The 22,971-nt window shown below is 51.6% G+C and overlaps 1 non-coding gene across 1 annotated transcript; it reads right to left on the minus strand.

The window, feature by feature from the left end:
• Positions 1 to 11,456: 11,456 nt before the first annotated feature.
• Positions 11,457 to 11,673, minus strand: LOC129137776 (small nucleolar RNA U3). The gene has a single exon (XR_008540567.1). It is a non-coding gene; the product is annotated as a small nucleolar RNA U3 (small nucleolar RNA).
• Between the last annotated feature and the right edge of the window lie 11,298 nt (positions 11,674 to 22,971).

Genomic DNA, 22,971 nt, shown 5'->3' on the forward strand with positions numbered 1-22,971 from the left:
TGGGCTGTGCCCCCCAGGAGGCCCTCCCTCCCTGCCTCATCCTCTCTGCCTGGCCAAACCTTAGCTACCTTTCCCAGCTCTATAGCCAGCCTGCCTGGACTTACACCCCAGCCCACCTCTCTGGGCCTCTGCGTCCTGGCCTGCCAAATGTGGGCGATAGTGCACTCCTTGCAAGGGAGCTGAGAGGCCTGGGACCCTGGGGGCTGTGTGGGTGCTGCCAACAGAGCCACCCTAGGCCCACCTGGCTGGGCTAGGGGCTGTGGGGAGAACACAGAACAGTCCCAGCTCCCAACCAGAAAGAAGACAGTTTAGGACCCCGAGGGAGGGCACCTGTTCAGGTGGCTGGCGGAGCTAATAGCTGGGAAAGCCTGGGGCCCTGTGAGCCGGGTGAGGCAGGGTAGGGGCACAGGATGGCCACTGGGAGGTAGATAGCCCCTCAGCCTCCTGAGCCACAGGCTAGGGATCTTTTTGTTCACATTTGGGCTAAATGAGATCCAACCACCAGTCCAAAGCACTTGATGACTTGATGGTACACATGCACACACACACACACACACACACACACACACACACCTCAGCCTCCTGAGCCACAGGCTAGGGATCTTTTTGTTCACATTTGGGCTAAATGAGATCCAACCACCAGTCCAAAGCACTTGATGCCTTGATGGGACACATGCACACACACACACACACACACACACACACACACACACACACACACCCACCCCTACCTCTCCTGGGTTGTAAATTGAAATCTGGTTAAACAATTTGGTTGCAATACATTTGCAAGCTTGGGTTCACCCACAGCCTGAGTTCCTTCAGGTCTATGGTTCTCCCGAACAAGAGGGTGGTGTCTGTCACCCCAGCTGCCCAGATCTGCTGCTCCATCTGTCCTATCCCTGCCTGTGGTTGAGTTTCTCCACCAGTCATCCCTGGGGCGGCTTCCTTCCTTATTGATGTTTTAAGATGAAAGATTTAAGATAAAGATGTGTTCAAGTTTCCCACCCTCTGGTCTGTATGAGGCGTAGGGCAAAATGGGATTCCCCCTACTCCATCACAGTCAAGGGGTCCAAATCACTTCTCCCCTTTTTTTTTTTTTTTTTTGAGACAGAGTCTCGCTCTGTCACCCAGGCTGGAGTGCAATGGCGCGATCTCGGTTCACTGCAGCCTCCGCCTCCTGGGTTCAAGCGATTATCTCATCTAAGCCTTCCGAGTAGCTGGGATTACAGGCACCTGCCACAACGCCTAGCTAATTTTTGTATTTTTAGTAGAGACAGGGTTTCACCATGTTGGCCTGGCTGGTCTCAAACTCCTGACCTTGGGTGATCTGCCCACCTCGGCCTCCCAAAGTGCTGGGATTACAGGTGTGAGCAACCGCGCCCAGCCCCAAACCACTTCTAAATACACCTCCGGGCATTTGCACACGGTATTTCCTCCAACTGGAAGGAATTTTTCTTGAACTCCTACTCATGCCTCAAGGCCCAGGTAAAATGGCGCATCCTGTGAGAGCTGCATCAGACCCCATCACGCAGTCAGGGCCTTCTTGGATCCCTCAGCCCCTCTCATAGCCTTCTTGTAACTTGCTACTCAAAATGACTTGCATATGAGACACTAAAAAGGCAGGGAGGCAGGAGTGGGCCCTGAAGGTCCAGTCTAGCTGGGACTCAGCAAACAGAGCATCACTTTCCAGGTCTTAGGTCCTCATTGCGATGCTTTCTTCTTGAAACCCACTTCTGTTGGTTCTGAACTGGGATTGCAGCCCACCAGGTGTTCTGACCCTGAACCCAGGCTCCGGTGGCCAACCCATTGCTCTAAGATGCATCCAGCCCTCAGGGTCACACAGCCAGAAAGAGAGCTAGTTCTCCCCATGAGAACAGAGGCTCTCGACAGGTGGAGCAATGGTCCCCAAATCTGAGACAAAGCTGCTCACGTGCCGTCAGAGGACCTTGTTCCCAGTGACTCAGCCACTTGTGTTGCCAGCTGTGGGACATGTGTGTCCATGTGCTCATGACGCGGAGGTGGGTGTGCAGGCAGATGTGTGTCTCCTGCCCTGTCTGGCCTTCCGAAGCCTCCCAGAGGCTTCCGAGAGGCAGCCTCTGAGCCCCATGACTCCCTAGTGCCACGTGCTAACCAGCCCAGGGTTTACTGAACTTTGGCCGTGGTGCCTGGGGAGGAGCACTGCTTCAAGCAGTGGAGTGACGGTGACCCACAGCTGGGCAGGCGAGAAGCCTGGAGACAGGGATCCCAGTGGCTCCACCTCTGGGGCACCGGGTACCCAGGCAGAAGGCCCTGACTCCCTGTTGGCCCCGAGGAGGGGCCTGCGTACAGGTGGCCCCACTCCTCTGGGTGAGGGGACAGAAAGGGTGTGGTGGGTTTGAAAATGATTTCAAACCCAAACGACCACAACTTTGAATTTTATGGTATTTGACGTTCATCTTTAGATACTTGGAAAGTTATCTAGAGCAGATAGAACGTTATCTGGAGCAGTTCTTTGATCATATAGTAGAGTCAGGGAGTGGAGAACAGGAGATAAGGGAAAGGGAGCCAGGGACCCAGGGATTCTAGGGCTTTCCAACCTGGGAACTGGAGAATTCTCAAATCTGGGAAACGTGCATGTGCCAGCCCCTACCTAGTCTGTGTGTGGCACATACTAGGTGCTCAGTAAATGGCAAATCTTGTCCCTTCTCCCACCTGGTCCAAATGTCCTGCTTTACAGCAGAGGACAGTGAGGCTTGGGTGCAGCCCCTCCTGCTGAGCCAGCCCCTGCCTGAGGCCAAGCGGTGCTGTCTCTGTCATCTCACAGCCCAGCATCCCAGCTGTCACTCCCTCTCCCAGCCTGGCCCTTTTCCCTAGCCTGGCTGGGCTCTTGCTCATGGCCCTCACCAGAAATAATGCCTTTTCCCTTTTCTCTGTCTAGTCTTGACCTTAGCCATCCTTCAAGGCCCAGGTGGAGCCTCAAAGCATTTGAGAATCCCCCAGACTGGGGCTACCCTCTGGGGCCTCTCCAGACCTCATCTCCACTCCGCTTCCCAAGGCCTGTGGGAACTTCAGAGCTTGCAGGAGGAACGGAATTTGAGTCCAGATGGCCCCGGAACCGGGAGGGCTGGATCCAGTGCAGCCAGCTCTGCTGCATGAGCCTCCCAGAGCCAGAGGAGGGAGGGGGCACTGGGATTGTGGGCCTGAGTTGGTGAGAGGAGAGGCTGCTGGAGCCATTCACTTCAGTGGGCAGTGCCAGGGTGTGAGAGCATCTCCATTGTGTCTGAGTGTGCATTCCTGGGATGCTTGTGTGTGTGTGTCTGTGTGTGTCTCCCACTGTGTGGAGTGACTGTTATGTGTGAGTCTCTCACTGAGCAATCATGAGTATCTTTGTCTCTTTGTGTGACCCCTACATCCACCTACCCAGGGGAACAAGGGGCTAGGCTGACCCCTGGGCTGTCAGAAAAGCCCCAAGGACCAAGTCAGGCCTAATGCTGGCAGCAGCCAGTCCTGCCCAGCGAGTTTTTCTGGCCTGGTGGCAGCAGCAGCAGCAGCAGCAAAGGTAACAGTGTCAGCCCAGAGAGGAAAAACAAGGCTGGGGTGGGGGCAGGAGCCCTAGGACACCCCCTCCACCACCCCAACCAGGGCTTGTGGACGTGTGGACCCACGTGGGTGCTAACTGCCTGCTGGGCGATCTCCATCAGGCATGGCCCCTCTCTGGCCTCAGTTTGCCCATCTGTGAAAAGGAGGGGTGGAACAACCTGTTCGGCAGCAGACAGGAACCAGAGTCAAGCTGAGCTTGGGAGGGGCAGGACACTGGTGCAGACAGACTCCTGCTGGGTCTTTGGAGCTCAGGGAGGGTGGGTGGAGGACAGACCAGGTCTGTCAGGGCACAGAGGTCGGTGGGCACCAGCTCTAAGTTCCTCGCTGTGTGACCTTGGGGAAGTTGCTGCACCTCTCCAGGCTTCAGTTTCCTTACCTGCAAGCTGGGCTTCTGGGGATCAGGCAGGTCTCCTCACTTCCCCCCTGTCCTTGCCTGCAGCCAGTCCCTTCCTCCTAAAATTGCACCCCCCCTCCACCACTTCCCGGCTTCATTTTCTCCAAAGCCTTGGTCATTGTGTAAGATTTTATACAATTTCCTAATCACTTATTGTCTGTCACCCAGTAGCACATGGGCACTTGAGGGACAGAGAGCTTTGCCCTATTTTGTTGCTGGCTGAATCCCCAGGCCCTGGGACAGGGCCGGCACACAGCAGGGGTTCAGTGACCAGATGGGCAGGGCAAACACATGTGCATTGACTCCAGGGTACCTCTGGCTAGAAAGGAGGCAAATATGTCACTTGGAGACAAACTGTCATTTATGGCAGAAGAGTCCACAGTAGCTTGGATAGGAGTGTGGGGCAAAAGTTAGGCAGCCCAGACACTGCACGCCAGCCTTGGCCCCTGGCCCGCTGCCCGCCAGCTCAGACATGCTCCCTGGAGGAGGAGGGGGACAGCCCTTTGTAAACTCATAAAGGGCAGCTAGCTATGGCCACAGTTGCTCTAGGAGGCAGCATGAGGCCCATAAACCCCACCTCTGACAGCTTTATAGGGCTTGGTGTGAGTATGCCAGAGATGCCATGCATAGTGCCATCAGAGTTCCCAAGTACCAACCAGCAAGGGTGGAAGAGCTCTTACACACCAATCTGCCAGGCTGTCATTTTCCGAGGTGGCCATCAGGTCACCCGGCTTCCCAGCATCTGGGTTCCCTGACTCCCTGTGCTGCTGCCTCTTCTCTAAGAGTGTTGGATTCATGGGCAGGGGGTGGGGGGCAGCCTTCCAGGCCAGGAGGGGCTCCCTAATTCCTCCCCAGCTTGGTGTGCGGTCCTTGGGGCCTTAATATAATTATGATAACTGGCACTTATCATGTGCCAGTCATCATAAAAAACATGTTACATAGCTGTCCATTTTATAAATGAGGAAACTGAGGCTCAGAGGGGTAACTTGCCCAGGATTATACAGCGAGCAGCTAGCAGGTGTCAGAGCTGACTGTTGCTCAAAATACCGTGCTCTTAGCCACATGCCCCATTTGAGTCTCAGCTTCCAACTCTGACCCCTGCTTGGTGGTTGTCCAAGGACCACTGAGAGGCCCCATGACAGATGATGGACAGAATGGGAGCAGGACCCAGGAGCCTGGGCCCAGGCAGGAAGAAGCCAAGGGTCAAGGGCTCCACCTGCTGGTGCTGTGTACAACCCACAGCCAGCCAAGCCCAGGAAGCGCCTGACAGTTTTGACCTGGGCACACTTGGCCAGTATGCCTTGGACAAAGGGTTGGGGGGCACAGGCCAGGATTTCTCTGAGGGTCGCTTCCAGATCCCTTCCCAGGAAACACCGGTGCTGGCTCGCCTGCTCAAGAACTGCTCCCTAAGACTGTCCATCTTCCCTCCTGGTCAGAAAACACGTTGTTATCCAAACACACCCCTCGCTTCCCCGCCTCTAGATCTCTACTCACGCTGTTTCCTGTGCCTGGCATATCATCTACTCTCCTTGTGCACCAAACGCCTACTCATGCTTTAGAGCCCAACTCAGATGTCACTTCCTCCCTGGTGCCTTCACTATGTGGAATGTATCCGCTGTCATTGAATTTCATTTATTCATTTGCTCATCATAGAGACCCCTGGGCCAGGCTGTGACCATTTCCCCTTCACATGCCTCTGGTTTGTCTCCTGTTTCAGTCCTGCCTTGTGGTTTTCACACAGCTGATGCTCAATAAATGCGTGCTGAGCAAACTCACAAGGCTGGGGTGTTCAGGTCTGATCATGTGCGTGTGCGCAGGTGGCTGCACTTACAGAGAGACGCCTGAAGAGGGCAGCACACTGGGGCGCTAACTTGGAGAGTGAGGCCGCGTGATTTGTTAGAGGAGGAAGCCGGAGGGCGGAGGGAGGGCCAGCCCCTCCCCCTCAACTCGGGCTCCAGACGTAGTTTGAGTCCCCTGTGCCCCCACTTTGCTGGGTGACCTTGGGCTTTGGGGTTGGTTCCAGGAGCCACTCAGCCAGGCCAGCCCGCCTGGCGGACGCCATTCCCAGGAGATGACCAGGCCCTGGACAGCCGACACTTGGAAGACTGCCACGTCCTGCCTCCGCAGGAGCCGCAGCTCCCCGGGGCTGCAGGGAAGTGGGGGCTGGGCTGGGGGGTGGGGGGTGAGCCCGCGGGGACTCCAGGCTCCAGGTGCCCACACCATCCCGGGGGTGGGCAGTCAGGGCCAAGAACGCACAGTAACCCCCCAGCACGCACAAGCGCACACACGCACACGCTGACAGCACTCGCATTTTTAAGATGGGGAAATAGAGGCTCAGAGGGGGCATGCGCGTTCCTGCCCCTCAGGATCACCAGCCTGCCCCCAGGAGAAAAGGGAAGGGAACAAGGCTGATGGCTGGTTCCACCAACTGGGCGCCCGGGCTCAGGGGGAATGCGGGGGGCTGTGACCCCTGAGACGTTGGATCTGCCTCCCTGATACGGTTTGGATGTTTGTCCTCTCCAAATCTCTCATTGAAACGTGACTCCCAGTGTTAGAAGTGGGGCCTGGTGGGGGGTGTTTGGGTCACGGGACAGACCCTCATCAGTGGCTCTTTGCAGTAATGAATGAGGTCTGGTTGTTGAAAAGAGCCTGGCACCTCCCTCCCCGACTTGCCCCCGTCTCGCCATGTGATGCGCCGGATCCCCTTCCCCGTTTACCATGCGTAAAAGGTTCCTGAGGCCTCACCAGAGGCACATGCCGGTGCCATGCTTCCTACACAGCCTGTAGAACACCAAGTCAAATAAACGCCTTTTCTTTATAAATTACCCAGCCTCACATGTTCCTTTATCACAACACTAAATGGACGAACACACCCCTAGAGCCGCCTTCCTGACCATAGGCTCCTATGCCTTGCGGGTGCCTCCAGGCTCAGGGGAGCTCGCCACCCTGCAGGGCTAGCAGCAGACGTGCTGATCCCACACAGTGAACAGCTTGAGCTTGTTTCAAAACAGGCGGGCTGAACACATGGGAGTCACAGGGACCCGGCAGAGCCTGGAAGGCATCAGGTGGGTGGGAATGCTTTTCCCCCAGCAGGAGCCCTCATGGGCTCCTGGCCCAGCCTGTCTGAGTCTGCCTTTGTCTGCTTCTTTGGGACCCCCTGACTCCAAGCCCCATCAGGCTTGCGTCTCCACACCCAGCCCCAGTGTTAGCTATCGACCCAGGCCTGTATTTCTTTGTCCTTTATTTGTATTTGTATTTGTATTTTTTGAGACAGAGTCTTACTCCATCACCCAGGCTGGAGTGCAGTGGCACAATCTCGGCTCACTGCAGCCTCTGCCTCCCGGGTTCAAATGATTCTCATGTCTCAACCTCCCGAGTAGCTGAGATTACAGGCGTGCGCCACCATGCCTGGCTGATTTTTGTATTTTTAGTAGAGACGGGGTTTCAGCATGTTGGCCAGGCTGGTCTCAAACTCCTGACCTCAAGTGATCCACCCGCCTTGGCCTCCCGAACTGCTGGGATTACAGGCGTGAGCCACCACACCTGGCCTTCATCCTTTAGGAGATCGTGAGAGGCCACTCTGCCCTCCTCTGGGGCCACCCCTTCCTTCATCCCTTCCTCCCGGCTGGCCTCTTTACCACCCCAGTGCTAGCTCCGCTGGTGGCAGTAAGAGCTGGCATGGTAAGCGCCTCCTCCGTTCCGGGCTCTGTGCCCACAGCAGCCCTGAGAGCTGGTACTGCTGGTGGTCCCCCCGCACACCTCCATGCCTGGGCCCAGCCATTTCTCTGTGTCCCCTCATCAGCCCCTACCTGTACAGTCCCAGAGGCCATCATCTCCCTCCTGACTCCCCACGGGCCTCCCTGCCACCACGCTCTCCCCCAGCAGCTCTTTCTCCTCACAGCACTCAGAGTCATCTGCTAAAAATGGAGTCCAATTACATCTCTCCCCTGCTCAAGACCCTCCACGGCTCCCTATTGCTCTGAGAGAAAACCCGACCTCCTTTCAGGCCCTCTGTGATCACTGGATGTGGGTGGAACTCCAGCCCCTGCCCTTCGCTCACTCTGCTCCAGCCACGTCACCTCCTCCGGGCTCCTACATGCCCCAATCACATTCCCACCTCAGGGTCTTTGCAAATGCTATTCCCTCTGCCTAGAAGCCTCTCCTCCCAGGTCCTCCTCATTCCTGGGCACCTGGGAAGCCTCCACCTCCTAGTTCAGAGCTTTGCTGCAATGCCACCTCCTCAGAGAGCCCTTTCCTGACCACCTTGGTTCATTCTGTATTAACATGTTTTCTTGTTCACTCACAAAGACTGAAACCCACGACAGCAGCAACTTTGTTTTTTTTCCCATTTGGTTTCCCCAGCCCCTAGAGCATCCTGGCACATGGCACCTAATCAATAAATATTCCTTGAATTAATGCATCTAGATTCTACCAAGGCCTAAGAGTAGGAAGGACAGAGACTAACTAGGAGCCTGACCCTGTCTACCCCCACCCCCATTCCTGCTGCTACTTTCCAGCCTGGATTCCTCAATCACTCCAGGGTGGCCCTTTAGGATTGGATTCTGTGCTGCCCAGAGGCTGCCACACCACAGCTGAGGGCCGCCCTAATACAATGCCAGATGTTCCCCAGCACGGCCACCCTGCCTCCATGCCAGGGACTATTCTAATTGCTTTAAATATACCAACTTGTTTCGTCCATGCAATAGCCTATCTTACATGTGAAGAAACAGGCACAGAGAAGGTAAGTGACTTGCCCAAGCTCACACAGCCAGGAAGTGGCAGAACTAGCATTCGAGCCCAGGCAGCCTGGCCTCAGGGGGCATCTTCCCAACTATATCACATAGAGTGGGACCCTGTGCGGAGCACATCCTGGACACCCGCCCTGGGCGTTTCAGCACTCTCCTGCCCTCAGTCTCTTGCCACATCACCACCCTGGACATCGCCCTCTCCTGATGAAGAACCTATGATGGCTCCTATACTCGTAGAAGCCTGGACTTCAGCCTGGCATTGAGGCCTTGCACAGCTGGCCTGATCCTGCTTTCCCAACACACCCCACTGCTCTGGGCTGCACCCTGGGGTGCCCAGACCACCGCCTGTGTCCGGAAGGCCTCTGCCCGGACTGCTCCCTCTGCAGGGATGCCATTCCTCCACCCTCACTCCGTGAGCCCGTCCCGGGCCCCAAGGCTCAGCTCAAATGCTGCCCACCCCCCGCCCACCCTCCTCTGCACACACCCCCAAGGGCCAGAGCTCACTTCACAGACACAGAGAACTCCCCTGGGGAGCTCTCGCTCTCCCGGATCAGGAAGGCTCCCAGATGGTTCCGCTTCATCAGAATCTCTTCCGCCAGCTGCCGGGAAATCCTGCCCGAGTACCACCTGTGGAGAGAGGGAGCCGGTGAAGGCAGTGTGAGACCAGGCTCTCAGCCAGCCTCCCACCCCGTGCCAGGTGTTCAAGGTCTGAGACAAGGGAGATGTGATTGCACCCATTTTACAGATGGGAAAACTGAGGCACAGAGAGGTGAAGCAATACACCCACAATCACACAGCAGAGGCAGGCAGGAGCTGGAACACAATCCCAGCATTTTAGCTCCTGAGGCCAGCCTCTCCTACCATGCCAGCAAACACACACCCTTATGGAAACAGAAAAGTCACACTCCAGTGAGCCACACCCCAGCCAACCTCAGTCTAACTTTCCCTTTGAGATGGTAGATTCTTTAAAGTCAAAAAATAAATCAGGCTCGGTGGTGCATGACCGTAGTTCAGCTACTCGGGAGGCTGAGATGGGAGGATCACTTGAGGCCAAGACTTTGAGACCAGCCTGGGGAATAGAGAACCTCCCACCCCCATTCCTTAAAAAAATACTTTTGGCCGGGCGCGGTGGCTCCCGCCTGTAATCCCAGCACTTTAGGAGGCCGAGGCAGGAGGATCACGAGGTCAGGAGATCAAGACCATCCTGGCTAACACGGTGAAACCCCGTCTCTACTAAAAATACAAAAAAATTAGCCGAGCGTGGCGGCATGCACCTGTAGTCCCAGCTGCTGGGGAGGCTGAGGCAGGAGAATGGCATGAACCCAGGAGGCGGTGCTTGCAGTGAGCCGAGATCGCACCACTGTCCTCCAGCCTGGGTGACAGAGCAAGACTCCGTCTCAAAAACAAACAAACAAACAAACAAACAAACACTTTAAAAAAAAAAATAGAGTCTTGTTCTGCCGTCCAGGTTGGAGTGCGGTGGCATGATCTCAGCTCACTGCAACCTCCGCCTCCTGGGTTCAAGTGATTCTCCTGTCTCAGCCTCCCGAGTAGCTGGGACTACAGGTGTGTGCCACCGCCCTGGCTAATATACATATATATATATATATATATATATATATATATATATATATATATTTGTATTTTTAGTAGAGACAGGGTTTCACCATGTTAGCCAGGATGGTTTTGATCTCCTGACCTCGTGATCCGCCCACCTCAGCCTCCCAAAGTACTGGGATTACAGGCGTGAGCCACCGCGCCCGACTGAGAACTGTAAGAAATAAATTTGTGTTATTTATTTATTTAAGCCACAAAGTCTGTGTATTTTGTTATGGAGCCCAAGAAAAGACAAGCAGCTTCTTCTGAAACTAAACACTCTTTCGGTATGATCAGAACTCGTGCCTCTTGGTGTCTACCCAAATGAGTTGAAAATGTCCACACAAAAACCTGCACACCTGTTTATAGCAGCTTTATCCATAATTGCCAAAACTTGGAACAAACATGTTCCTGAATAGAGCCGGCGGCTGTGGCTTGTGTCTGCAGTCCCTGCTACTTGGGCAGCTGGGGCAGTCACTTGAGATACTTGGGCAGCTGAGGCAGTCAGTCAGTCACTTGAGATCAGCAGTTTGAGACCAGTCTGGGCAACAGAGTGAGACCCCCATCTCTATAAAAAGTACTTTTAGGGCCGGGTGCGGGTGGCTCACGCCTGTAATCCCAGGAACTTCGGGAGGCCGAGGCGGGCGGATCACCGAGATCAGGAGTTGGAGACCAGCCTGGCTAACACGGTGACACCCCGTTTCTGCCAAAAAAAAAAAAAAGCCTGGAGTGGCGTGTGCGCCTTTAAACCCCGGCTACTCGGGAGGGCTTAGGCAGGAGACTCGCTTGAGCCCGGGAGGCAGATGTTGCTAGGAGCCGAGATGGCGCCACTGCACTCCAGCCTGCGCGCCAGACAGGACAAGAGACCCGGAGACCCCGTCTGGAGGTGGGAGTGGCGGGCGGGAAACGGCAACAAAAGAGGCAGCGAGAATGGGAGAAAACGCAAAAAGAGAATAGGAGGTGCCACACAGCACCCCCCGACGCCGAAGCCTAAAATTAAAAACCCACCCGGACGAAACACGACGGCCATCGCCGCTGAAACAGAAAGCAAAAGCCTTCCTCCCCACATGCGACGCACGAACTGAACAGCCCGGAGAGCTCGCACACTAGCGCTATCATTGAACCATCAAGAAGGAAAAACCACTCAGACCGCGTTCTCTCCCTCTTACTCCCCCAAGCGGAGAGAAGAACGATCATCAATGGCTGACGGCAGTTGCAGCTAAGCAACACCATAAAGCCGGCTTCACGCTCAGGAGAAAACGCTATGTCTCTTCCTCGTGGCTTTCGGTGCTCTACACGTTCAGAGAAACTTCTCTAGTAACGAACTATAGAAATGATCCCTGAAAGTATAGTCTTAACGCCCTCTTCCCGGCCTCTGCTAGGTCTACAGCTGCCGCAAACTTTTAACTGATGGCGAGATACTTTCGCTAGTTCCGATGCCATTAGGAAACAAATAGGAAAATAGTTTGGCAATAACAGCTTTTCGAATATTATCACTTGACACATTTTAACGTTTTAGGTGGAAAGGTAATTTTAAAAATTGTTTTAAGAAGTTTAAAAGCAGGCATGCTTAATTAGCATAATACTGAATGACAGCCAATCACAAACTGAATTTTTAAAACCGGAAGTGTTTGCTCCTGGTGTGGTGCGCCCGCCTGTCATCCGGGAATCCCAGCGTTTTGCGAGCCCACGCCCAGGCCCAGGAGGGAGGATCCTTTGTTCTATGAGTTCGACACCAGCCCAGGCAATATAGCGGAATCCCGTCTCTACCAAGGGGGGGTGGGGGGGGGGTGGGGGGGAATCAACAATGAGCTGGGCGTGATGGCACCGTCTGTAGTCCCAGCTACTCGGGAGGCTGAAGCGGGATGATCGTTTGAGTCAGGGAAGCTGGCTGAGTTCAAAGCTGCAGTGAGCTTTGATCAATTACCCCCACTGCACCCCAGCCTGGGAGACAGAGTGAGATCTTGACTCTTAAAAACAATTTTTTTTTTAGGGGGGATGGTATAAAATAGATACAAAATTTACCATTTTAACCATTTTTCACATATACAATTCAGTGGCATTAAGTACATTCGTGTAGCCATTGGCATGTAATCATCACCATTATTTATCTCCAGAACTTTTTCGACATCCCAAACTGAAACTCTACCCATAAAACAAACTTCCCTTTCCTCCCTCCGCCCAGACCCTTTTAACCACTATTCTACTTTCCGTCTCTATGAATTTGATTCTTGTAGGTATCTCTATAAGTGGAAACATGCAATATTGTCCTTTTGTATCTGGCTTATTTCACTTAGAATGGCGTTTTCAAGGTTCATTCACGTTGTAACATGTTGCAGAATTTCACTCCTTTTTCAGGCTGGAGTGCAATGATGCATGATGTGACAGCTCACTGCAGCCTTGACCCCCCGGGCTCAGGTGATCCTCCCACGTCAGCCTCCTGAGTAGCTGGGATTGTAGGCACATGCCATCACGCTCCGCTAATTTTTTGTATTTTTTGTAGGGAGGGGGTTTCACCACATTGCCCAGGATGGTCTTGAACTCCTGGGCTCAAGGGATCCACCCGCCTCGGCCGCTCAAAGTGGTGGGACTACAGGCGTGAGCCACCACGCCCAGCGGTTTTCTTAATTACATTTTTGAATTGTTCCTTGCTAGTGCATAAAAACACAACTGGACCGGGCACGGTGGCTCACGCCTGTCATCCTAGCACTTTGGGAGGCCGAGGCGGGTGGATCACGAGGTCAGGAGATCAAGACCATCCTGGCCAACATGGTGAAACCTCGTCTCTACTAAAAATACAAAAACTGGCCGGGCGTGGTGGCCTGCGCCTGTAATCCCAGCTACTGGGGAGGCTGAGGCAGGAGAATGGCTTGAACCCGGGAGGCAGAGGCTGCAGTGAGCCAAGATCACGCCATTGCACTCCAGCCTGGGCGATAAGAGCATAACTCCTCAAAAAAACAAACAGGAAACCACACAACTGGTTTTTGTGAGTTGATCTTGTGTGATCTGAAACTTTGCTGCATTTGCTTATTAGCTCTAGTAATTATTGTGCGTGTATTCTTTGGGATTTTCCGTATTTAAAGCGATGGTTTTATTTCTTATTTCTCAATTTGGTGCCTTTTCTTACCTAAAGGCTCTGGCTACAACTTCTAGCAAAATGTTGACTAGGCCAGGCGCGGTGGCTCACATCTGTAATTCCAGCATTTTGGGAGGCCGAGGCAGGCAGATAACAAGGTCAGGAGCTCAAGAGCATCCTGGCCAACATGGTGAAACCCTGTCTCTACTAAGAATACAAAAATTAGCCAGGCGTGGCAGTGCGCACCTGTAGTCCCAGCTACTGGGGAGGCTGAGGCAGGAGAATTGCTTGAACCCGGGAGGCAGAGGCTGCAGTGAGCCGAGATCACGCCACTGCATTCCAGCCTGGGCGACAGAGCAAGACTCCTTCTCGAAAACACAACAAAACAAACAAAACAAAAAAACAACATTGAGTAGCAGTGGTAAAGGTGAACCTCTGTGTCTTGTTCCTGAACTTAGGGGGAAAGCTTTTAGTCTTTCACCGCTAAGTATGATGGTAACTGTGGTTTTTTCACAAATACCTTTTATAATGTTGAGGCAAATCCCCTCGTTTCATAGTTTTCTCTATGTTTTAATGATGAAATGTTAGAATTTCTTAGATGCTTTTTCTGTGTCAGCTGGAATGACTGTTTTTTTCCCTTTGTTCTACTAATGCGGTACATTACGTTAACGGATTTTCTTATGTTGAACCACCCCCTGCATTCCTGGGATGAATCCCTCCCATCCCCTCAGCTGCAGCACCTGATTAAAGCCTTCCTCCTTGGCAATAATCGTTGTCTCAGTGATTGGCTTTCTGTGAGGTGAGCAGCAGGCCCTAGATGGAACCCCTGGTGTTTGAGTAACACCAGGATGGCCAGTAGCCTCCAGACGCCGGAGGAGTCAAGGAAGGATCCCCCTTTGAGACTTCATAACTGCGAGAGAATAATTTCTGTTTTGACAGAGTTTCACTTCATCACCCAGGCTGGAGTGCGGTGGCACGATCTGGGCTCACTGCAACCTCTGCCTCCTGAGTTCAAGTGAGTCACGTGCCTCGGCCTCCTGAGTAGCTGGGATTGCAGGCATGTGCCACCACGCCTGGCTAATATTTGTATTTTTAGTAGAGACGGGGTTTCGCCATGTTGGACAGGCTGGTCTGGAACTCCTGAGCTCAAGTGATCTGCCTGCCTTGGCCTCCCAAAGTTCTGGGATTATAGGTGCAAGCCGCCATGCCCGGCCTACATTTCTGTTTTTTTTGTTGTTTTTTTTTTTTTTTTTTTTTGAGACGGAGTTTCGCTCTTGTTGCCCAGGCTGGAATGCAGCTCTTGGTGTCTACCCAAATGATTTGAAAACGTATGTCCGCACAAGCCTGCACACATATGTTTATAGCAGCTTTACCCATAATTGCCAAAACTTGGAACTAAGATGTTCCTAAATAGAGCCGGGGGCGGTGGCTTGTGACTGTAATCCCTGCTACTTGGGCAGCTGAGGCAGACAGTCACTTGAGATCAGGGGTTTAGGAGCTGCCTGGGCAACAGAGGGAGACCCCTGTCTCTAAAAAAATAAAATAAAATAAAATAAAAAATATGTCTTCACTTTGAGAGGCCAAGGCAGGTGGATCTCCTGAGATCAGGAGCTCAAGACCAGCCTGGCCAACATGGCAAAACCCCATCTCTACTAAAAATACAAAAATTACGCTGGGCGCAGTGGCTCCCGCCTGTAATCCCAGCACTTTGGGAGGCTGAGGCGGGCAGATCACGAGGTCAGGAGATCGAGATCATCCTGGCTAACATGGTGAAACGCCGTCTCTACTAAAAAATAAAAATAAAAAAAAACACAAAAAATTAGCCGTGCGTGGTGGCGGGTGCCTGTAGTCCCAGCTACTCAGGAGGCTGAGGCAGGGGAATGGTGTGAACCCGGGAGGCAGAGCTTGCAGTGAGCCGAGATCGCGCCACTGCACTCCAGCCTGGGCGACAGAGCGAAACTCCATCTCAAAAAAAAAAAAAAAAAAGAAAAGAAAACAACAACAACAACAAAAATTAGCTGGGTGTGGTGGCACACGCCTGTAATCACAGCTACTCAGGAGGCTGAGGTAGGAGAATCGCTTGAACCTGGGAGGCAGAGGTTGCAGTGAGCTGAGGTCACCCTACTGCACTGCAGCCTGGGAGACAGAGTGAGACTCCGTCTCAAAAAAAAAAAAAAAAAAAAAAAAAAGTCCCACATAGGTGAATGGATAAATAAACTGTGGTACATCCAGAGAATTAGATATTATTCAGTGCTAAAAACAAATGAGCTATCAAGCCATGAAAAAACATTCAAGAACCTTAAACGCATATTACTAAGAAAAAGAAGCCAATGTGAAAAGGCCATATACTGTATGATTCCATACACGTGACCTTCTGGAAAAGCAAAACTATGGAGACAGTAAAAGGCTCAGTGGTTGGCAGGGGTTGGGGGAGGGAGGGATGGACAGGCAGAGCACAGGGGACTTTCAGGGCCACAAAACTACTCTGTATGACATGACAATGGTGGATACGGCATTACACATTTGTCCAAACCCACAGAATGTACAACACCAGGAATGAGCTGTAATGTGAGCTATGGACCTTATTTAATAATTCCATATGCATATTGGTACATCAGTTGTAACAGAAGTATCACGCTATAATGCAAAATGTTACTAACGGGGAAATGAGTGTAGGGGTCTGAGAGAGAGGATGTATGGGGATTCTGTTCTTTGTGCTCAATTCTTCTGTAAACCTATAACCGCTCCTCCCAGAAAAGTCTACTAATTAATTCTTTTTTTTTTTTTTTTTTTTTTAAGACGGAGTCTTGCTCTGTGTCCCAGCTGGAGTGCAGTGGTGCGATCTTGTCTCACTGAATCAAGAGATTCTCCTGCCTCAGCCTCCCAAGTAGCTGGGATTACAGACATGCATCACCATGCCTGGCTAATTTTTGTATTTTTAGTAGAGATGGGGTTTCACCGTGTTGGCCAGGTTAGTCTTGAACTCCTGATTTCAGGTGATCTGTCCACCTCGGCCTCCCAAAGTGCTGGGATTACAGGCATGAGCCACTGTGCCTGCCCTCTACTAATTAATTTTTTAAAACACTTAAAACACACAGGCATACGTACATAATGACAAGTCACTGGCTGTTCACACACAAACAGAATAGCATGGGTTATGATCCCAGTCTTAAAAAATCTTACCTGTCAGCTGGACGTGGTGGTTCACGCCTATAATCCCAGCACTTTGGGAGGCCAAGTTAGGAGGATCTCTTGTGCTCAGTAGTTCAAGACCAGCTTGGGCAACAGGGTGAAACCCCGTCTCTACAAAAAATACAAAACAATTAGCCAGGCATGGTGGCACGCATCTGTAGTCCCAGCTACTTGGGAGGCTGAGGTGGGAAAATGGCTTGAGCCCAGGAGGTGGAGGTTGCAGTGAGCCAAGATCATACCACTGCCCCCCAGCCTGGATAACAAAGCCAGACCCTGTCTCAAAAAAACAAAAAACTTGCCTGTCCATCCATTCATTCATCTTATATAGATAGATTGAGGCTGTGTGGAGAGAATTCTATGATGATGTTCATGAAATATAAAACCCCACAGATGGGGGAGATTTATTGCTTTTTTTCTGTATACTTTCTAAGTGGCTTGGATTTTTTCTGTTGAGCATGTTTATAAAACAAGTACTTAAAAATTTTTTTTAATTTAATGAAGTAGTGTGACATTTCTTGCACCTTTGAGTTTGTGAGCAAATATTCATAAATTTATATTTGGATGTATGAGTTTGTTGTGAGAAAAAGACCACAAATTCATGTATGAAAACCCAAAAACCCAATGTGGTTATTGATGAGGGGTAGGATAATAGATTGTTTGTTTGTTTATCTTTTCAGAGATAAGAGTCTTGCTCTGTCATCCAGGCTGGAGTGCAGTGGCATGATCACTGCTCACTGCAGCCTCAAACTCCTGGGCTCAAGTCAACCTCCCACCTCAGCCTCCCAAGTAGCTGAGACCAGAGGTGCTCGCCACCATACCTGACTTATTTATTTATTTACTTATTTATTTATTGTAGAGACAGGATTTCATTGTGTTGCCCAGGCTGGTCTTGATCTCCTGGCTTCAAGTAATCCCTTCCACTTCAGCATCCCGAAGTGCTGGAATTACAGGTGTGAGCCACCATGTCTGGCCCCTGGATTTTTTTTTAAGTGCATTTTATCATATTCTTTTTCCTCTTCCCCCTCCTCTTCCACTCCCCCTCCTCCTTTTCCTTCTATTTCATTTTCTAATCATGTCATTCCCTTGCTCACTGCTTTCAGTACCAGGCACTAGGGAAATAAAAATTCCTTAAATTGTATGACTTACTAAAAGGTCCCAGCCCCTGTGGGAGGTCCACAGTTCCCCAAGCAAACGGGAAAAACAGGTTCACAAACTAGGTACCTTATATTCACATTATTTAATGCTTACAGTAACCCATTTTACTGGTGGCGGGATTAAGAGCCTTAACCTAGGAATGGAGGAGCCCAGGTTCGAACCCACATGTGGGGCGCTGGGAGTGTGGTTCCTCCCAGGGCTGCCGGGTTTCTTAGCCGCATCTCAAGGCAGCCCCAACGGGCAGCGCCCCATCCTATGGCCGCCTCTGCCCTCTTGCGGCGGCTTCTGGAACTACAGGTCGCCTTCCGGTCCCGGAAGTGAATGAGGGGTCCCCCGGGGGCTGTGCTGAGGACGGCCTGTGGCAGGGCCACTCCACACCCCTCAGCGTCCGGGCCACACAGACACAGAACGCGAGAGAGAGACTGACCCACCCACGCACCGGTACCCATAGACGCAGAGACCGAGGCAGAAATGACGGGATTGCCGCAGACCGGCCAGGAGCAGGGACAGACAGCGGCTCCGCAGACTCTGGTGGGACTGGGCTGAGGCCACTCTCGTGTTTTCACCACACCCTCTCTCAACTATAACTACCTAATAAAACTTAAAATTGTTCTATAAAGAGATGGCGGGGGGCGTGTTTGTTTGTTTGTTTGTTGAGATAGGGTCTTGCTCTGTCCCCAGGCTGGATGGAGTGCAGTGCCGCAATCTCGGCTCATTGCAACCTCCCCCTCCTGGGCTCAAGCAATCCTCCCACCTCAGCCTCCCAAGTAGCTGGGACTACAGGCTTGTGCCACCACTCCCAGCTAATTGATGTATTTTTTGCAGAGACGAGGTCTTGCTATGTTGCGGAGGCTGGTCTTAAACTTTTGGGCTCAAGCCATCCTCCTGCCTCAGCCTCCCAAAATTCCTGGGATTACAGGCGTGAGCCACCACACCTGGTCAATACATGTACTCAAAGGGGGACTTTATCTATTGCTACTCTTAAATGGAAAATTTGTGTCACTTTCATAGGCAATAACAATGAAAGTGAATAGGATAAAAACAAAACAATGTTATTAAATGGTGTTGGATGCTTCCCCACAGAGGCTGTGTAGGATGAGTGCTCTGTTCAAAAACGAGTTTTAGCAAAGTGTGAGGACAGTTTTGCAAACATGTTTCATATTCCAACTCAGTAGACACAATTTTTCACAAAGTAACATTCTTCCTTTTCTGATATTTTCTATTGTATGTTATTCCATCTATTTCGTTTTATTTTTTAAAGCACTCAAAGGTGGGTAGAGGCAAGAAGTATAAAAACAGGTGGGGGTCGAGGCTGAGTGGCGGTAGTGAGGGCTCATACCTTCCACTTTTGTGCGTGTTCAGATTTAATTTGCAAATTAAAAAGAAGTCGTGTTTTCTGTTGTTGTTTTTTTGAGACGGAGTTTCGCTCTGTCGCTCAGGCTGGAGTGCAGTGGCGCGATCTTGGGTCACTGCAAGCTCCGCCTCCCGGGTTCACGCCATTCTCCTGCCTCAGCCTCCCGAATAGCTGGGACTACAGGCGCCCACGACCACGCCCCACTAATTTTTTGTGTTTTTAGTAGCGACGGGGTTTCACCGTGTTAGCCAGGATGGTCTTGATCTCCTGACCTCGTGATCCGCCCGCCTCGGCCTCCCAAAGTGCTGGGATTACAGGCGTGAGCCACCGCACCCGGCCTTAAAAAGAAGTTTTAAAAAAACTAATTTGGATTCCGTATACTAACTTTATAGCTCACTAAGCAGTCACACCCCATAATTGGAAAAACTGTGTGCAAAATACGTAAAGCCCTAACACTGTGCAGAGATTTTACCTGGGCATAATCAGCAGATTGAAAGTGAATGAAGAAGGAAATTGCCTTCCCACTGTAGTTGATTATCTACTGAGGCGGCCACCAAGAACTTCTCCCTGCCCTGTGCACTCCGCCACCCCCACATCCAAAGGTGAAGCCTATTTCCCCTCCCCTTGCATCTGGCCTGGCCTTGTGGCTGTTTTCACCCCTAGAATGCACCCCCACTAGAATGCACCAGAAGTGATGTTCTGGGACTTCCAAGTTAAGACCTCAAGAGGACTAGCAGCTTCTGATTGTTATCATTTGGGATGCTCCTTCTGGAAATGAGCCACCACGTTGTGAGGAAGCCCAAGAAGCAACACAGAAAGACCCATGCGGAGAACTGAGGCCCTGGGCTAACAGCTCCAGCTAAGCTTCTAGCTGGCAGCCAGCAGCAACTGCCAGCCACATACTTCCTATCCATGCCTACGGCATCATACCACGAAAACACAGGATGACCGGGCGCAGTGGCTCACGCCTGTAATCCCAGCACTTTGGGAGGCCGAGGTGGGCGGATCACGAGGTCAGGAGATCGAGACTATCCTGGCTAACATGGTGAAACCCCATCTCTACTAAAAATACAAAAAATTAGCCGGGCGTGGTGGCGGGCGCCTGTAGTCCCAGCTACTCGGGAGGCTGAAGCAGAAAAATGGTGTGAACCCGGGAGGTAGAGCTTTCAGTGAACTGAGATCGCGCCACTGCACTCCAGCCTGGGCGACACAGCGAGACTCTGTCTCAAAACAAACAAAGAAACAAAAACAGGATTCCCAGTTAAAATTGAGTTTTGAAAAAATAGTGAAAAATTATTGTCACTATTATTTTTATTTTTATTTTTTTGAGACGGAGTCTGGCTCTGTCACCCTGGCTGGAGTGCAGTGGCACGATCTTGGCTCACTGCTACCTCCGCCTCCCGGGTTCAAGCAAGTCTCCTGCCTGAGCCTCCCAAGTAGCTGGGACTACAGGCAAGGGCCACCACTCCTGGCTAATTTTTATATTTTTAGTAGAGACGGGGTTTCACCATATTGGCCAGGCTGGTCTCAAACCCCTGACCTTGTGATCTGCCCATCTCAGCCTCCCAAAGTGCTAGGATTACAGGCGTGAGCCATTGTGCCTGGCCTGAAAAATTATTTAGTATAAGTATGCCCCAAATAACATGGGACATTCTCATACCAAAAAAAAAAAAAAATTCATTCATTGTTTTCTAATTTAACTGGGAGTCCTGTATTTTTATTTGATATATTCAACAACCCTGCGGACTTTCTCTGGCTTCAAGAGAATGCTCAGCCCGGGCGAAGGGCAAAAGAACAATGAGGACAAGTGCCACCCTCTCCAGCCCTTGTTGGGACACTTCCGAGCTGTGCTCGCCCAAGAGCACTGAGCCTCTGCTGCCTGCAGCAGTGACCTGCTCCTTCTTGGCTTTCACCCCTTGATCTCACTTCTCCACATGCCTGCTGGTGCCTCCTAGGGTTACCTCCCAAAGAAACTCCCAGTACCGAAATTCTTGTCTCAGGGTCTTTTTTTTGAGACGGAGTCTCGTCCTGTCGCCCAGGCTGGAGTGTAGTGGTGCAATCTTGACTCACTGCAACCTCCACCTCCGGGGTTCAAGCAATTCTCCTGCCTCAGCCTCCCGAGTAGTTGGGACTACAGGCGTGTGCCACCACGCCTGGCTAATTTTTTGTATTTTTTAGTAGAAATAGGGTTTCACTATGTTGGCCGGGACGGTCTGGATCTCCTGACCTCAGGATCCATCCGCTTCGGCCTCCCAAAGTACTGGGATTACAGGCGTGAGCCACCGCGCCCGGCCTATTTTAGAACTCAAACCAAGACAGGAAGAGCTGGGTAAACGCTAAGTTTAATGATGGCCGTTATTCCAATTATTCACTCGCATTTCCTCTTACTGTAGAGGAAAATAAACAGGAATGTAATAATCACAGCTAACATTAATTAAGCCCCTACTGGATATGATACATGTTCCAGATGTACTAACTCACTTCTTACCAACAACCATCTGAAATATCTTTAAGTCCATTTTCCACACAGGGAAACCAAGGCATAGAGAGCCTAAGCAACTTAACATCTCATTGCCAGCAAGCAACAGCAGCAGAATTCACACCTAGAAAGTGGGGCTTAATAAAATGTAAAATTGTTCTATAAATAGATAAAGTGTTATTAAAAAGAAAAATAGAATGAATTTTGAAACGTCAATTAATGTACTTATTTATTTATTTATTTGAGATGGAGTCTTGCTTAGTCGCCCAGGCTGGAGTGCCGTGGCGCAATCTCGGCTCACTGCAAGCTCCGCCTCCCAGGTTCACGCCATTCTCCTGCCTCAGCCTCCCGAGTAGCTGGGACTACAGGCGCCCGCCACCATGCCCAGCTAATTTTTTTGTATTTTTAGTAGAGATGGGATTTCACTGTGTTAGCCAGGATGGTCTCGATCTCCTGACCTTGTGATCCGCCCGCCTTGGCCTCCCAAAGTGCTGGGATTATAGGCGTGAGCCACCGCACCTGGCCTATTCATTTTATTTTTAAGACAGGGTGTCACTCTGTTACCCAGGCTGGAGTGCAGTGGTACAATCATGGCTCACTTCAACCTCGAACTCCTGGGCTCAAGTGATCCTCTCACCTCAGCCTCCTGAGTAGCAGGTGGGCACCACTCAGGGCCCATGTGTTCACATATTAGGCCACAGTGCCTCTCCAACCCCCAGAATGAAATCCAAGCCCCTTGGCCTGGTCCTCAAGTCTTTCTCTGACCTGGTCATCCCTGCCACCTGCCCTCTCTTCTCCAGCTACCTTGAATCACTTGAAGAATCTCCATGCCTCACAGCTTTCATTGCTGTTACTTCTGCCTTGAACACCCTTCCTCCTTGTCATTCCCACTTTTCAAGTCTCACATCAGCATGCACTGCCTCCTCCAGGAAGCCCCTCAGCACTCACCCCAGAGTCCGCCAGGCTCCTCTAGGTTCCTATGGCCTCCCAGCTGTCCCCTATTTGATCACAAGTGCTGGCTCTGGAAGAGTTGATAGAGGAGCAGGCGGCTGAGTGAGAGGCACCATGAGGAGTGGGCGGCTGAGTGAGAGGCACCGTCCTGCCCCATGGTTAGCGCAAAAATCGATAAACCAGCACCCAGTGGGCACCTACTGTGTGCAAGGCACTGTTCTCAGTGCTGGGGCTACCCATGGAAGTAGACAGACAAAAATCCCCGCACTAACAGGCCGACTTTCTCCTGGGCAGGCAGACGATAAACACAGTAAGTAGGATGGAGAGCTGGGAGGTGGCCCAAGGAGAGCACATGAGGGAGGATGCTGGGCGTTCGTGCCATTTGCATGGCTATGACAGCGTGCTGCGGGGGCATCGATGTTCCCACCTCCCCATGAGGCCTCCCCT

Source organism: Pan troglodytes, chromosome 19 (genome assembly GCF_028858775.2).
Source record: "Pan troglodytes isolate AG18354 chromosome 19, NHGRI_mPanTro3-v2.0_pri, whole genome shotgun sequence".
In the NCBI taxonomy this organism is placed as follows: Eukaryota; Metazoa; Chordata; class Mammalia; order Primates; family Hominidae; genus Pan; species Pan troglodytes.